General features: G+C 38.6%; 1 protein-coding gene across 9 annotated transcripts in view; it reads left to right on the top strand.

Moving 5' to 3' along the window:
* The first annotated feature begins 678 nt into the window (after positions 1-678).
* Positions 679-13,830, top strand: part of nrxn2a (neurexin 2a) — a 170,629-nt gene continuing 157,477 nt past the window's right edge. For all 9 annotated transcript variants that reach the window (XM_078930476.1, XM_011483510.4, XM_020708864.3 and 6 more), the window contains exon 1: positions 679-1,021. The gene's annotated coding sequence lies outside the window, so the exon portion shown is untranslated. The remainder of the gene's footprint in view (positions 1,022-13,830) is intronic.

Raw genomic sequence — 13,830 nt, 5'->3', positions numbered from 1 at the left:
TTGCACTCCGTGCTCGGGCCCTAATAAAAAGAGAAAATAAAATATATTAACACAATTTTTTAAAAACCTAAGTAAAACCAGGAAAAAAACAGTAAAAACAAAAAAAAAATAAAAGAAAAACATAAATAAATACAAACAAAATTACGTAAAACTTAAAAATTAAAAAAACATAAAATTAAAAAATAAGACAAAGAAAAGCAAAAAATAAAACAAAAGAAAAATAAAATGAAGAAAGAAAAGAAAAAAATTAATTAAAAACAAAATTTTTAAAAAAATAAAAGAAAAACAAGAAAAAAATAGAAAATACTGAATTTACCACAAAACATTACAGTAAAAAATAAAATAAAATAAAAAATAAAACTAAAAAATAAAACTCCTGAAAAAATAAAAGAGGAAAAAAATGAATATTTAACATCTTAAAATATAAATTAAGAATAAAAAGTGATTAAATTGAAACACTCATTAAAAAACATTTAAAAAAGGAAAATTAACACAAAAAACAAACAAACAAATAAATTACTACAAGAAAAACAAGACAATGAAATATCGGTAATAGAAAAAAAGAATAAAACAGAAGTTGGGTTGTGTGTTTGATCCTTCTGCTAGCACTTAAGTTTGATGCAGATGTGTGTGACCACGCCCTCAACCCCAAACGAAACGCTTCCTTAAAAAACTATCACTGTTGGAGAGTGGAAGCTGACAGCTGCTGCTGCTGCTGCCCTCCGTGTGGCGGAGGAGAGAAAGCATCTTTGTCTGCTCAGAGCAGCTCTGGGCTTCCCCCCCTACCTGCCTCCATCGACACAGCAACATCTGACGATAAGAAGACACAGCGGTTTTTTCTCTCCCCTCCTCTCCTGAAGACAGACGAAGCTCGCTTTCCCCCCCCTTTTTTCCCGCTCTTCTCCCGCGTGCCAGTCGGAGGGGGGGAATCTGCGTCTTCATTTGTGTTTTTGTTTCATTCTTACGGAATAATCCAACCTTCCGCGTCTCCATGTGTGTCGGATTGCTGGATGCTGCTCAGGTAAACGACACTGCACACCTCCCACACACAAACACACAAAACGACCTTCTGGACGGCGGGAATTGGTGTGGAGATAGATAGATTTTTAATGCCCGCCCCCCCTCATTCCTCCAAAGCCAGTGTTTGTTTTCTAGTTCGGTGATGTTGCTGCTCCCCACTTCCACACACTTCTCTTGTGGTGTGTGTGTGTGTGTGTGTGTGGTTCTTTTCTCCTCCGTCTTCGCGTGTTCTCATGATGCTGGTGGTGTTGAGGTGGGTGGAGGTCATCGGGTGTGGGTTTTTCAGAAGCCCCACTTTGTGTGGACGGTGTGCCGGAAGACATGCCCTGACATGTAGCACAAGCGGTGGGGGCTTTTTCTTTTTCTTTTTTCTTCCCATCATGGAAGAGAGGAAGAAAAAAAGATGCTGCACCTTGGCGGGGGAGGGGGGGGGTGTTCGCCTTCGCCAGGTGCCACATGGCGTCTCGGCCGCCGTAGGTGTAGGTTTTTAGGGGGGGGGGGGGGGGGGGGTGTGAAAGTGAAGTTGAGGTGGAGCTGCACGCAGAGGCCCCTCTCTGCTGTAAAAGGCTTCAGGGAGTCCATGTATTATTGAGAGAGATTTGGTGTTGTGTGCCAAAAGACTGGTCAGTATAAACGTGGGGGTGGGTGGAGGTGGTGGGGATCTTGATGGTAGATGGAGTCCAACTCCTCACAGTGGGAGGAATAAAAAGTTAAGTCAATATAATATCATCATGGAAAAATGGAGCCAACAAATTTATGGATTTCCATTTGAACACATTTCATTTGTTTTCTAGAAAAAAACCAACACGTTTTGTGTTATCTATCTATTTATTTATTTTCAAAATTCAATGTTAAAACATATACAAGTTCCACCTCTTTTCTATTAAAACCAAAAATGGACTTTTGCCAGCAATAGAATTGGATTGTGGAATGCAAATTTGACAAATAAATGAATATTTGACCTAATTAGAGTGAATTATACAGCCCTTGTGTCAATAAATCAGAACATTATCTTTCCTAAAGCTCACATTAGAGTAGCCCATCAGCATTGATTAGCAGATAATGGTTTCTAATCTTATCTATTGTTCATTTAAGATGCATGGTTGCTACTATGATGTTTTTCATTACATTTTTTTTAGGATGGGGCTATAATTAAAAAGTAGTGAGCCAGGTCAGAGCTTGATGTTTTCCTCTATAATTAGATTAATTTACCCAAAATTGAGGGGTGGTGCCCGGCGACTGTGCTGCTGCTCAACTCACCGGAGTGCTGCTGCCCCTCCTTCACCTTCTGCAAAGCAATTTGCTTTGCAAATTCCTCCCCCAGCTGTAACCAGGCCCAATTTGTTTCTGCACTCCTCGAGACGGGAAGAATGGAGTCGTGCGTCGTAGGTGAGGAGGAGGCGACGCTCGCCGGTCTGGCCGCCGTTGCACGCGGCGTGAAAAAGCGTGTTGGACAGCGCACAGACGTGGCACATTTGGAGCAGGCGGGCCTCTTTGAAACACTGTCTCTCTCTTTGCTAAGCCATTTGGCTTAACTAATGAGAGGCACATTGACTGCATGGCTCTCAATCGCAAAAGACGAACAATGGATGTGTGCAAGATGGATCATGACTTTCTGTGCTTAGGATTAGACTTTCATGCAGCAGTGAGAGTGTGGGGTTTTGTCATGCAGTGGGAGCTCTTGTCTTTACACTCCAGAATTCTTTGTATGGACTTCTCTTCCATTATATTTTTACTTCCCATCACCCATGTATACCATATGTTCCACACTATAGGGCACACCATCAATGGTATATTTTCAAACTTATGATATATAAAAGACGCACCGAACTATAAGGTGTAGGCCTGCAAAATTTATCGTTGTCGCAATATCAAGCTGTGCAATACGCATATTGCAAAAGTCGGCGAGAATTTGCAATAAATGTTTATCTTAAATGTGCTAAAACAATCTCATGGCAGCTTGAAGTCTTTAACAAATCAATTAAATCCCTTTATAAATTTGACCAATCAGATGCAGCCCTTTTATGTTAGATGTTGCCTCCTATGTAGACGAGGGTTAACTGTTATTTAAATTAAGCTGTTGCAATGAAATGGAAATTATGTTTTCGGTTGTTTTGCTATTTGTTCATGTATCGCAAGTTATATCGTTATCGCAATATTGATCACTAATATCGCATATTGTGAGTTTTCTTCATTTTGTGCAGCCCTAATAAGGTGCATAACGCAATACAAAAGAGATGTGAGATACGTTTGCATGTCAGTCAGACTATTAACTGCGTCCACAATAATTCTAGAATTTGTTTGGAATTCTACAAGTTGGCTAACTGAAACAGACATCCGGATACGCGTAAACAAACATTGCTGTGACTACGCTAACCTCCAACCTTCTTAGTAACATAAAAAAAAGGAAAACAGTCCGCCACGGCTACACGTTAGCTCTGTGCATTCACAATAATACCTGACCAAACATGCTGACAGGGCGCTTTATACCTCTTAAAGTCATGTCAACATTAGTAAGCACAACCAGAATTAATCCATCAATAAAACATTCTGAATTGTAAAAGGCATAATGTTGTTTAAAAAAAAAATTAAGGCTTTTAAGTGGGCCTTATAAGGCGCACCGAATTATATGATGCACTGTCAATAAATGGTCTATTTTAAAATTTATGTTGTGCTAAACTATAAGGCGCATTACGTGAGAAAAAAAGATAGAAATATAACATTAGCCATGTTAGAAGGGTTACCTGCCTTAGCGTATTCACAATACCTGTAAATCCCAACCTTGTTTGCAAAAAGAACATACTGATACCGCGACAACAAATGTTGCTGTGACTACGCTAACTCCCCACCTTGCTAGTAACATGTAACATACATGAGTACACGCTTCACAATAACATCCAACCAAATATTTTGACAGGGTGACGTATAAAACTCAAAATCGCTTTGGCATTAGTAAGGACAACCAGAATTATTCCATAAATAAGATTGTAAAAGGTGCACTGTCATTAAAAAAAATAAATAAAAACAGACCGGATTATAAAGTCCGTCACAGAATTTCCTATTTCTAAAATAAAAAAAAAAAAACAGACTAATACTGCTAAAACAAACGTTGCTGTGACTATGCTAACTCCCGGGCGTAACACGTAAAAAAAAAAACATTAAAAAACACAAACAAATAAAACAGTCAGTCACATCTACATGTTAACTGCATTAGTGTATTCACAAGCAACCAAATGTTTTGACAGAGCTCTTTGTACTTCTCAAAATCTGTTCAACATCAGTAAACACAACCACAGTTAATCCATATAGAAGGTGCTCCGGATCATAAGGCGTAGTTTCGTTTATTTAAAAAAAATGAAGGCTTTTAAGTGCACCTGATAATGCGAAAAATACAATGTGTCTTTTTTGACCAAATCCTTTGCTGCCAAGAATTTCCTCGCACTCTGCAGTTATTTTTGTAGCCCTTTAGCGCCATCTACACCATTATTTATGTTGCCATGACTTTACCTATAAGACATCCGCCTCCATTAGTTCTTCCACAGATATTTCAGGGTTTTGGAAGACTTTACATTTTAAAAAAATGGAAGAGCGTCATCACTGCTGCTGCAACAACATCCTAATATATGAGTTTATTTTCAAATAAATCTCTAAATTATTTTATAGCTCTTAATAGTATTTGGCTGCATGGCACATCACATTACTTCACATTCAGCTTAGTGTTTGAATTCATTTGTGCCTTTGTCTTTTAAAGCGCCTCTTACTACCAGTACGGATGGTGCAAAAAAGCACCAGCCGAGATGCAAGGAGAGATGACTGACATGACTGGAGAGGCTGCTTGAAATAACATGAGGGCGAAGTATTCGTCATGTGTGTGTGTCTGTGTGAGTGTGTGGGTCCTCTGTGTTTGTGTCTCAGCTCAATAGCTGGAGCGTACATGCTGTGGCAGAGGAGGGCTACAGATATTGTGTGGCATGGCGAATTGTGTCACTTCCTCTCTATCATACCCCATCAAGGTCATAACCAAAGACTGAGAGTGGTGGCCCTGGCCTTTTCTACTGCTGGCTCTGGCAGAGGAACGGGGCCCGCGGACCACTGCTGCTTCTAATCATGGTTGACGCGTGACTCAGTCGGATGCCAGCTGCAGAGCCAAATAGGGATTATGTCTCTGGATCGTGGAGACAAAAAAAAAAATAAAAAGGTCACAGTTGAGATCTTTGTCTCTTAAGACCTTTGGGGAGGATGGGGTTATTTCATTATTTATGCTTTGTTTCTAATGAACTTTACTCAAAACAAAATCGAGAAGTGACTGAAATCCAGCACGCAATATGTCAGAGAGCCAGGGGCCACACAGTGGGAGTTGTTACACCAACAGCATGCTGTTGGTTAAACCACAATCTGGGTCATTGTGCCACTTGCTTTGAAGGGTAGCTGCAGGGATATAAAAACCCTGCTGGAATCATTTTAGCTTTTTTTTTTATTTAATAACATAACATAACATTCAACTGTACATATAACTGTGCAGTTGTTTAATTAGCATGTTTAATATTGATGCTGGTTGTACATGCAAAACAAATCACCCACCCAGTGCTCCTGTTGGGTTACAGCCGATTTTAATATCAAATTCACAAAAAACGTTTGCTTTTTGTATGCCCACCTCCAACCGCAACAACCACCGAAGTTGATAAGCTTTTGTCCATACCATTAAGGTGCAAATATAGACACGGAAATATGTAAAAAGAAAATGTGTAATTTGCATATACAGTGGCAGCTGTCAACAGAGTTGAAAAGCTTGATTGGTCTATGTATCTGTGAAATAATAGACAGAGAAATTGCCTGTTATTTTCAACTGCAGGTGGTAAAGTGGGTGGAAAGGAACGAACGGTGATCTGTAATTTTCTGTAAGCAGACTGCTTGTTGGGATTCAGCAGAGGTTGTCATTGGAGTCTGCCATGCTTGCAGCTACTCTGGGAGAAATCTGTGTCTTTGAAAATCTTTGCTCAAGTTCGTTGAATATGTTAAAAGCAAACAGAGCACTTTAGGCTTTGGACAAGCATGTCAAACATTTCTTCCACTATTTCCATTCTTTATTTGTTGAAATGGTACAAAATACAATCTTATGGTAAATACACAAGTTAAAAGTAATGCAGTATAGGGGGTAGCCATGATGCTTTAAATTATAAGCATCAGGGCTGCAGGTTGAGGTGAGTACAATGGAGAACTGTCACTTTCAAGTAGGGCTACTCGATATGAGGAAAACGTGCGATATGCGATATTAGTGATTAATATTGCGAATTTGACCAAATAACAAAACAACCAAAAACATAATTTCCATTTCACTGCAACAGTTTAAAAATTACATTCCAAATGACCCACATCTACATAGGAGACGAACATCTAACATAAAAGGCTCCATCCGATTGGTCTAAGATGTGAAGGAGTCCATTTGATTGGTCAAATGCATAAAGGGATTTATTTGATTTGTTAAGTGCCTCTAGCTGCCATAAGATTGTTTTAGCACATTTAAGGTAACTATTTATTGATTCACACAGTCTTTTGCGATATGCATATTGCACAGCTTGATATTGTGATAACGATAACTTTGCGATTTATTGTGGAGGCCTACTTTCAAGTCATGGTCTGACAGGGAATGCAGAAGAAATGTACACCTTCAATTAGTCTGGTTAGCTTTCACAGCCAACTGGAAACTCAGCTACAGCAGCGACTCGGTGTATTTTCTTCTCCGTGTTAATTGACCAAACGCTTCCAAACTTTTCATGATTTGTGCTCATTTGGGTTCACACTTTGAGATAATTAAGATGCTAGTAGTGCCAAGTTCTTCCTTCAGTCGCATTTAGTGATTTACTTCCTTTCTTTTTATTGACAAACATCGTCAGAAGTCATTTCTCTTTTGTTTTTACTTGCTGGAGTTCAGACAAAGCCTTAATCACATGCATCAGTACGGGAGTTGACCCATACGGGTGCTGCGGGGTTTTGGGTTGTCTGGACCGTGGAGGGTTATAGTTAGGAGCAGCCACATCTTAAGAGGAGCGCAGGTGTGTCTGATGTGCATGAACATTTTAGCTTGAACCTGTAGACGGGGCCACCCACCTGTAAGAGCAGTTGTGACTCAGCCTTAAGCTTTCACACCTGCCAAACTCTTATTTAGTGTATGGGTCAGACCAAACAGTGCAGTGTGAAAGCAACCCTTTTTGTAGTTTTATTTTCTTTTTACCTCATGTAGATGGTACATGTTACAGTTGAACATCTCTGATGGTTCTAGTTTTTTTTTTTATCAGGATAGCAACGAGCAGAAAAACATCTATGTAAGATGTCATATTTTATATTTGACCTGTCCTGCAATTAAACATGCCACATAGAAAAATAAACATTTTTATCTCTAAAAGTGACATCTTCAACCTAAGACATATAAGTGACTTATAAATAAAGCAGTGCTGCCTTTTTTTCCTCTCCCACTCAGGGTGTTTTTGGACAAAGTGTAGCATTACATTGCAGATGTAAGTATTTGAACCCATCCATCTTTGGCGCTGTGCAGCGGTACGACAAAAGGAGGCTGAAGTTGCAGTGTTAACCAAAATTTGCCAAGCCAGCATAATCAGTGCCCACCAGATATATAACACACAATATGAGCCTGTCTGGGTCTCCATTATGCAGTTAAGGGTGCTTGAAGCACAGCAATGCAACAAGGCTCAAACTCACAGCTCTGATTGGGAGCATGTACTCGAAGGAAAAATGAGTCTCAGCTGTAGTTAGTTAAATTTTAAATTAGTATTTGAATGTCGGCAGAAATCATCTAGCACTTAAATAGCCGTACAGTTATGTCATGATGAAGACTGTACTTTTCTGATCATGAAAGCTTAATGACGGTACAGTTTCCGAATTAGGAAGCCTAACTGCCTGTAAAGGCTTAAACATTTTCACTATAAATTATTACATTCCTGTGCATTTCTTCTGCACAGCCGTGGGATTTTTGGGCTTTAATGCTTTGGTAACAAATACAGGGAAGAGATAAATACATCAGTGGAAAAGACAGACTCTATTTTCTGGTTATACCTTTAAAGATACGGGCAGAAGAACCTGTTTGTGCTTACTAAAACTGTGAGGAGACAAGGAAGGTTAAAGATTTACCTTGACTGTCTTGTCAGCCTTTTAATATGCCTCATCTACATCACCTTGCAGCCAGCAACTTTTGAATTTAAAAAAGGAAAAAACATTTTTGACATGCTTCGAGGTTGAAATGTTTTTATTGAACTTGCATCAGATCTGTTGTCATCGACTCTGACGGCGCAGCTGAGATCGCACGCCATCCTAGCTGCAGATCACTCAATGAATTTTTCTCTTTCATACCACCATTACTCTCACCTCAAGGGGCATTAATCTTTTCAGGCTAATAGTCATTCGGCTCTCCTACAAGAAGGGTAATGAATGATTCCAGCTGCTAAAAACGACATTGTTAGACTTGAGCTCCGAAGGAGTCCCGCTAGCGTTTTGTTTTCCCTTTTGTACTGTGTCACGCTGGCACAGCTGGCAGATTCACGTGGACGCTGGCGTTCAGTAAGTCATATATCTCTGACTGTCCATAAATTGCGGTAATCTCTGGAGCACCAGTCGCTGATAGGTGACCAATGGAGCACAGGATTGAGGATTGGCTGATAAGCACCGGCACGGTCGTTTATTTCAATTCAAACTGTGCTTTTAAGAAGCTCTCTTGGGGAGCACCTTCATGCTAATGTGTTACAGTATGCATGAGGAATCTTATTTGATGCTGTATTGCCAATGCAATCTTAACCTCGCCCGCGGCTGCTTTGTACATGAAGGCGTTTGTCTTGTGTGTTTTTACCTGTACGAGAGGGGTCTTTGTGGAATCAATGTCAGCATCCACTGGATTTCAGAAAAGCTTTCTTATCCCGAAGCAGCTGTTGCCCATGATTAAGCCGAGATGCTTTACTGCAAAAACTGCCGAAACACAGGAGTCTGTGCTTGTGTCTGTGCAAAAAAAAAAAATGTAGTGAAGAAGATCCTAGTTTTCTACGTTTTTTCTCAAAGCATGGTCCTGAAGATATAATTTGACAGCACTGGAATGGTCCAGCCAGGGATGACACACCATAGCTGCTTATTAACTGATATTTCAAGGGCAAACATATCCATCATTAGTCGCCAGTGTACAGTACGAATGACTGAGCTCCACAAGCAATGTTAGTGTTGAAGAATGGCTCCTGGTAAAGTCACCAAAGTAAAGGAGAGAACAATGGTGCCATTAATATTTCCTACCCGAAATGTCTTCACAAGGAGAGAAAAGTACATCTCAGTTGAAATTTCAGGATTTCTTGAGAGTTGGGAGTGAAGTTCCTTTTTATACAGCTTTTAGGTATATTCATATTTTAAAGTAAAAAAAAAAATTTTTTTTAAATGAAAAAATACTTTGTTGGTCTTTTTGAATATCTAGGATGAGTGAACTCTCTGATGGTGTTTCATATTTCCTTAATCTTTTTTTTCCTTTTTGGATAGGCCTTTGTTTTTACAGACTGAACTTGAATACTAAAACCTCAATCGTATTCTTTGTGTGTGTTTGTCTGATATTTCTTGGTTTCTTGTTGTTTAAAAGTTTGATGCTCTTCTGTTCTTTTTTTTTCAAGAAATGCAGCTTTTTTGCTGATAAAAGCTATGAAATGTTCCAAAATGAAATGCCTATTATGGGCGTAAGATGCACGAGTGAATGTGGTAGCTGTGTAATGAAGGACAGTTCTTGTGCGGTCTGTTCAGAACATTTAGCTGCTCCATGGTAAGTAGTCAAACAAAGCACATTGCAATTAAAGCCCTCTGAGGAACAAGGTGTCAGGACTTCTTGATTAGGGATTATGGATGTCAGAGTCTTCGCCTGGAACATGGGCTTTCAAGGATGATGGTTAGCCTTTCCTAATATTCTCAGTGATTGTAAGGACATTGTAAGGGTCATCTGTGTGTTGTGGACAACCAGCTGTTTGAGATCAAGGCCTTGATCACCAGCTGCTGAAAACAGTTTTTAGCAAGTGAAAAAGCCCGAGCAAGTAGAGGAGGTCATTATATGCTTTAGCACAAAAAGTAAGAATTCATGTGTTTGGTGGAAGGTTTTCTTGTTGTAGCAATGACCCTTGGCGATGTGTCTTGTACCTTTAAAAAGCCTGTTTATGTCCTTTTTATCTGATCCCTTTTTTGTAGGTAAAACTGCATTTATGAGTTAAATATCAGAACTTATACAGGTTGTTTGAAAACTTGTATTCCACAAGTTTGTATTCCATCTCGTAGTACAGTTGCTATTGAAAGTAGGGTTTTGCATCAAGCTACGTTCACACGCACATTCAAGCAACCACGAAACTAACTAAATGTGCGTTTCCAGCTTCTGCATTCAAAGCTCTGGTGTTGTTACACAAGTTTCCATGACTGTTTTCAGGCTCCGTAAACAAAACGCGTTCAATGAACGCGCGTTAAAAGTTAAATCGGGTCAAACTTTGACCAGTCAAGAACTTGGATTATGTAGTGATGTATGAATGGCATATCTTTTTCTTCACAGAAGGGCCAACTGTTTAAAAATTGATCATGAAGAGAAATTCATAATTGGAGTTTTTGACCGGTAATAAATGACACAAAGTCTTTCATATATCGGAATAGAGCTATCAAAGAAAAAGCCTTGAGCAAGACTTGCACCGTTTCAACATTTTGTTCCAAGTAGGCCTACATAGTAAATTGTAAATTTGTCGTTATCGCTATATCAAGCTGTATAATATGCATATCTCACAGACGGCGAAAATTGCAATAAATGTTTATCTTAAATGTTGTAAAACAATCTAATGGCAGCTTGAAGTGTTTAACAAGTCAAAAAAATCCATTTATGCATTTGAGCAATCAGATGAACGCCTGCACGTTGTTGACCAATCGGATGGAGCCTTTTTTTAATTCATTTTTTATTTTATTCTTTTTACTTGTCCTGACCAACAGCTAAGCAAACAGATGAGAGCTGGAGGGCTCTTGTGTTGGACATATTTTTACTCTTACAACAGGGAGTTATGAATCTTCTGAATTACCAGATGTATATTTGAATAAATCTCTTTTGTAATTAGGCTAAACTTTATTCATATTAAATATTTGTAACCGTTTTTTATTGGACCGGACGGATAAGAAAAGGAGGGAAGAAGAGAGAGGGATGTTTATTTTATTCTATGATTATAGGGGGGGGGGGGTAAAATCATGTAGCATCATAAAGCAACAGGGTGCTGGATGTTTATAATCATGACTGTCAGGTTTAGATGTATAACAAAACAACTATAGGTGGTGGAAATGAGCTAGTAAACAGTAGAAAAATAAAAAAAAAGAGGACGCTCGTCCCTGCTTGTCCACTGTGAACACTATGGGCTCAAAGCGTGTTCAAGAGTGCACATTTAGCGCGTTCTTGAAAGCACGTAACATGTCCGATGTGAACGTAGCAATAGGAATAAACAAGTCATGTTAGACTGGTCTGCAAAGCCAAAGTTGCAGCATTGTTTAGGCCTCGTATCATTTCCATACTGCAGGCAAAGCTCCAAAAAATCTGGGATGTCAGAGGCAGGTCAAGAAGTACGCTCAGCCCCTGTCGGTGTTTTGGTACCATAGGTTGTCTTCTACAGATTAGCAGGTAAAAAAATTGCTGATGGTTCTGATAGACAATCTGGATCAGACTGCTCACAGCCAGTCTTAATGCAAAGAGGTATGCCTAAATATAGTTGCACTTTCTGCTAATTTGTTCTATTAAACCTTTGAGTTGATGCTTCTGATCTGTGATGTGTGCACACTAATCCTCTAAAACTGGAGCCAGGAGCCAGGAGACACACAATGGGAGGAAACCAGCAAAGCAGCAAAAACATTAAACCTTTTGGTTTTCTTGTTTAACAATTCATTTGTTGAGTAATTCCATATTTATTTTACTTCACCTCTGCCTGTTTTTGTGAATGTTGTCCTTTTCTTATTGTTGGTTTTTGGGAGCAAAACTGCTACTTAAGCTACAAGCAGAAATGTCAATTGGATAATATCAGGAATAGACCATCTTTTGTTTAATGTTACCTTAACACTGCTTTTAAGACTGCTTTTAAACAAATGATTGATAAGTAAGTTTGAGATTCTTTTTTTTGGGGTAGAGATCTGAGATGGTCATCTATTCCATTTAGCTACTTTATCAGTAGGGCTGGGCATCACCAATGATTTCCAGAATCAATTCAATTCGATTCACCAGAGCCTGGATCGATTGGATTAACAATTGTCCTTTTGATGCAGTCGATTTGATTCGATTTTGAATTTACACTGTTTACACATTTAGATATATTTGTAGAGAAATACATTAACAATCAATATATGTTTGGAAGATATTCATATTAATCTAATAAGGTTCACATACTGTAAACTTTGTAAGTGAAATAATAAACCAATGCGATTGAAATTCTTCCTCTCCGGGAGGGCGTTTCAGTTTGTCCACTAGGTGGAGCTCGCGTTATAGCATTACACTTTAATCCAGAAGATTTGAGCAAAAATCTGTGCGTTAGACCACAAATGCTTAATGTTTCCTTAAAAGACTGGAAAATTCATGCCTGTGATATATATGTGTTATATAAAGCTGTTCATTTAGTCAGCAATGTCTGTTTAGGTCGACTGAGTGTTAGCATTAGCTGCCCTATGGGAAATTCCATTAGACATTAGCATCAAGCTAGTGGAGTTTGGGTTCACTTTTTTTGTGCGTTACATCACCGGAAAAGTAAAGGCATAATAGATCAATCTCTACTATTGTGGATGAATTATTGATTTGTTAAGCTTGGATTGATTCAAATTATTATATAGATTGGCTTTTATCAACCCAGCCCTAATTGTAAGTACTATTTTTGCAGGAATCTTTCTCCCATTTAAACCTTATTTAGTAGTATATGCTCTTTATTTTTAAATACATTTGAAGGTCTACATGTATATAAAGAAAACTGAGCTACCCCAGGTTTTTTGTTTCTCATTTCAAACTTTATGTATCCTGGACGGACGCTGGAGGCGGACTCCTCTCAGGGGAAAAAATGAAGGGTAGTTTTGTAGAGTTGAAATAACTCTGGAGTGCCGTCCTTGTTCTTCCATTTTTAGTTGAACCGCTGATCTGCGGTTCAAGAGGTAGCCAAAGGAGTAGGGCTAAAGGGTGCAACTGAGATTCAACTTTTTGCACAAATGCTCATTGATGCCAGGGCCTTTGTGAAATCACTATATTCTAAAGGCACTAGGTTTGTGCAGATAAATTTAAAGACTTTCACTTGCTTATCTGCTTTTACTATTATTATTACTTGTAGCTTTGGCAGAAATGCTTCAGAAAGTATCAGAAATGTTGTAACAATTATGTTAAATAGGTAAAAAGTAGAAGTTTTTTATTTTTGCTGCCATTAGTTGTTTAAAAAATCTATTTGTTGGTTTTATATAATTATTAACACCATGCAAAAGAAGTGCTTTATTATTCAAAAAGCCAGACACAGCATTGGTACTGCTGGTTTTGTACGCCTGAAAATTTTGTGTCTGTGTCAACAATTATACTATAATTAAGACAATTATCGAGAAACAAACTTTCTCACAAACACCTTAATAGTTGAGGGCAGACTTTCACAATGAAGAAAAATAAAAGGGGTTTGTGTAAATAATAAACTATTTCTAAAAGTTACAAAATCTTACAAAAGCTGTTAGAATTTAAAAATTAGGACAATCAGAGTGTAGTTTTTGTGGAAATCCTACAGGCGTCCAATGAGCACTCGTCCAGCATTCCCA

This window comes from Oryzias latipes, chromosome 14 (genome assembly GCF_053564925.1).
Source record: "Oryzias latipes strain Hd-rR chromosome 14, Olatipes_Hd-rR_3.1".
Classification (NCBI taxonomy): domain Eukaryota; kingdom Metazoa; phylum Chordata; class Actinopteri; order Beloniformes; family Adrianichthyidae; genus Oryzias; species Oryzias latipes.
The sequence above is the reverse complement of the archived record's forward strand: the minus strand, read 5'-3'. Positions and strand labels throughout refer to the sequence as shown.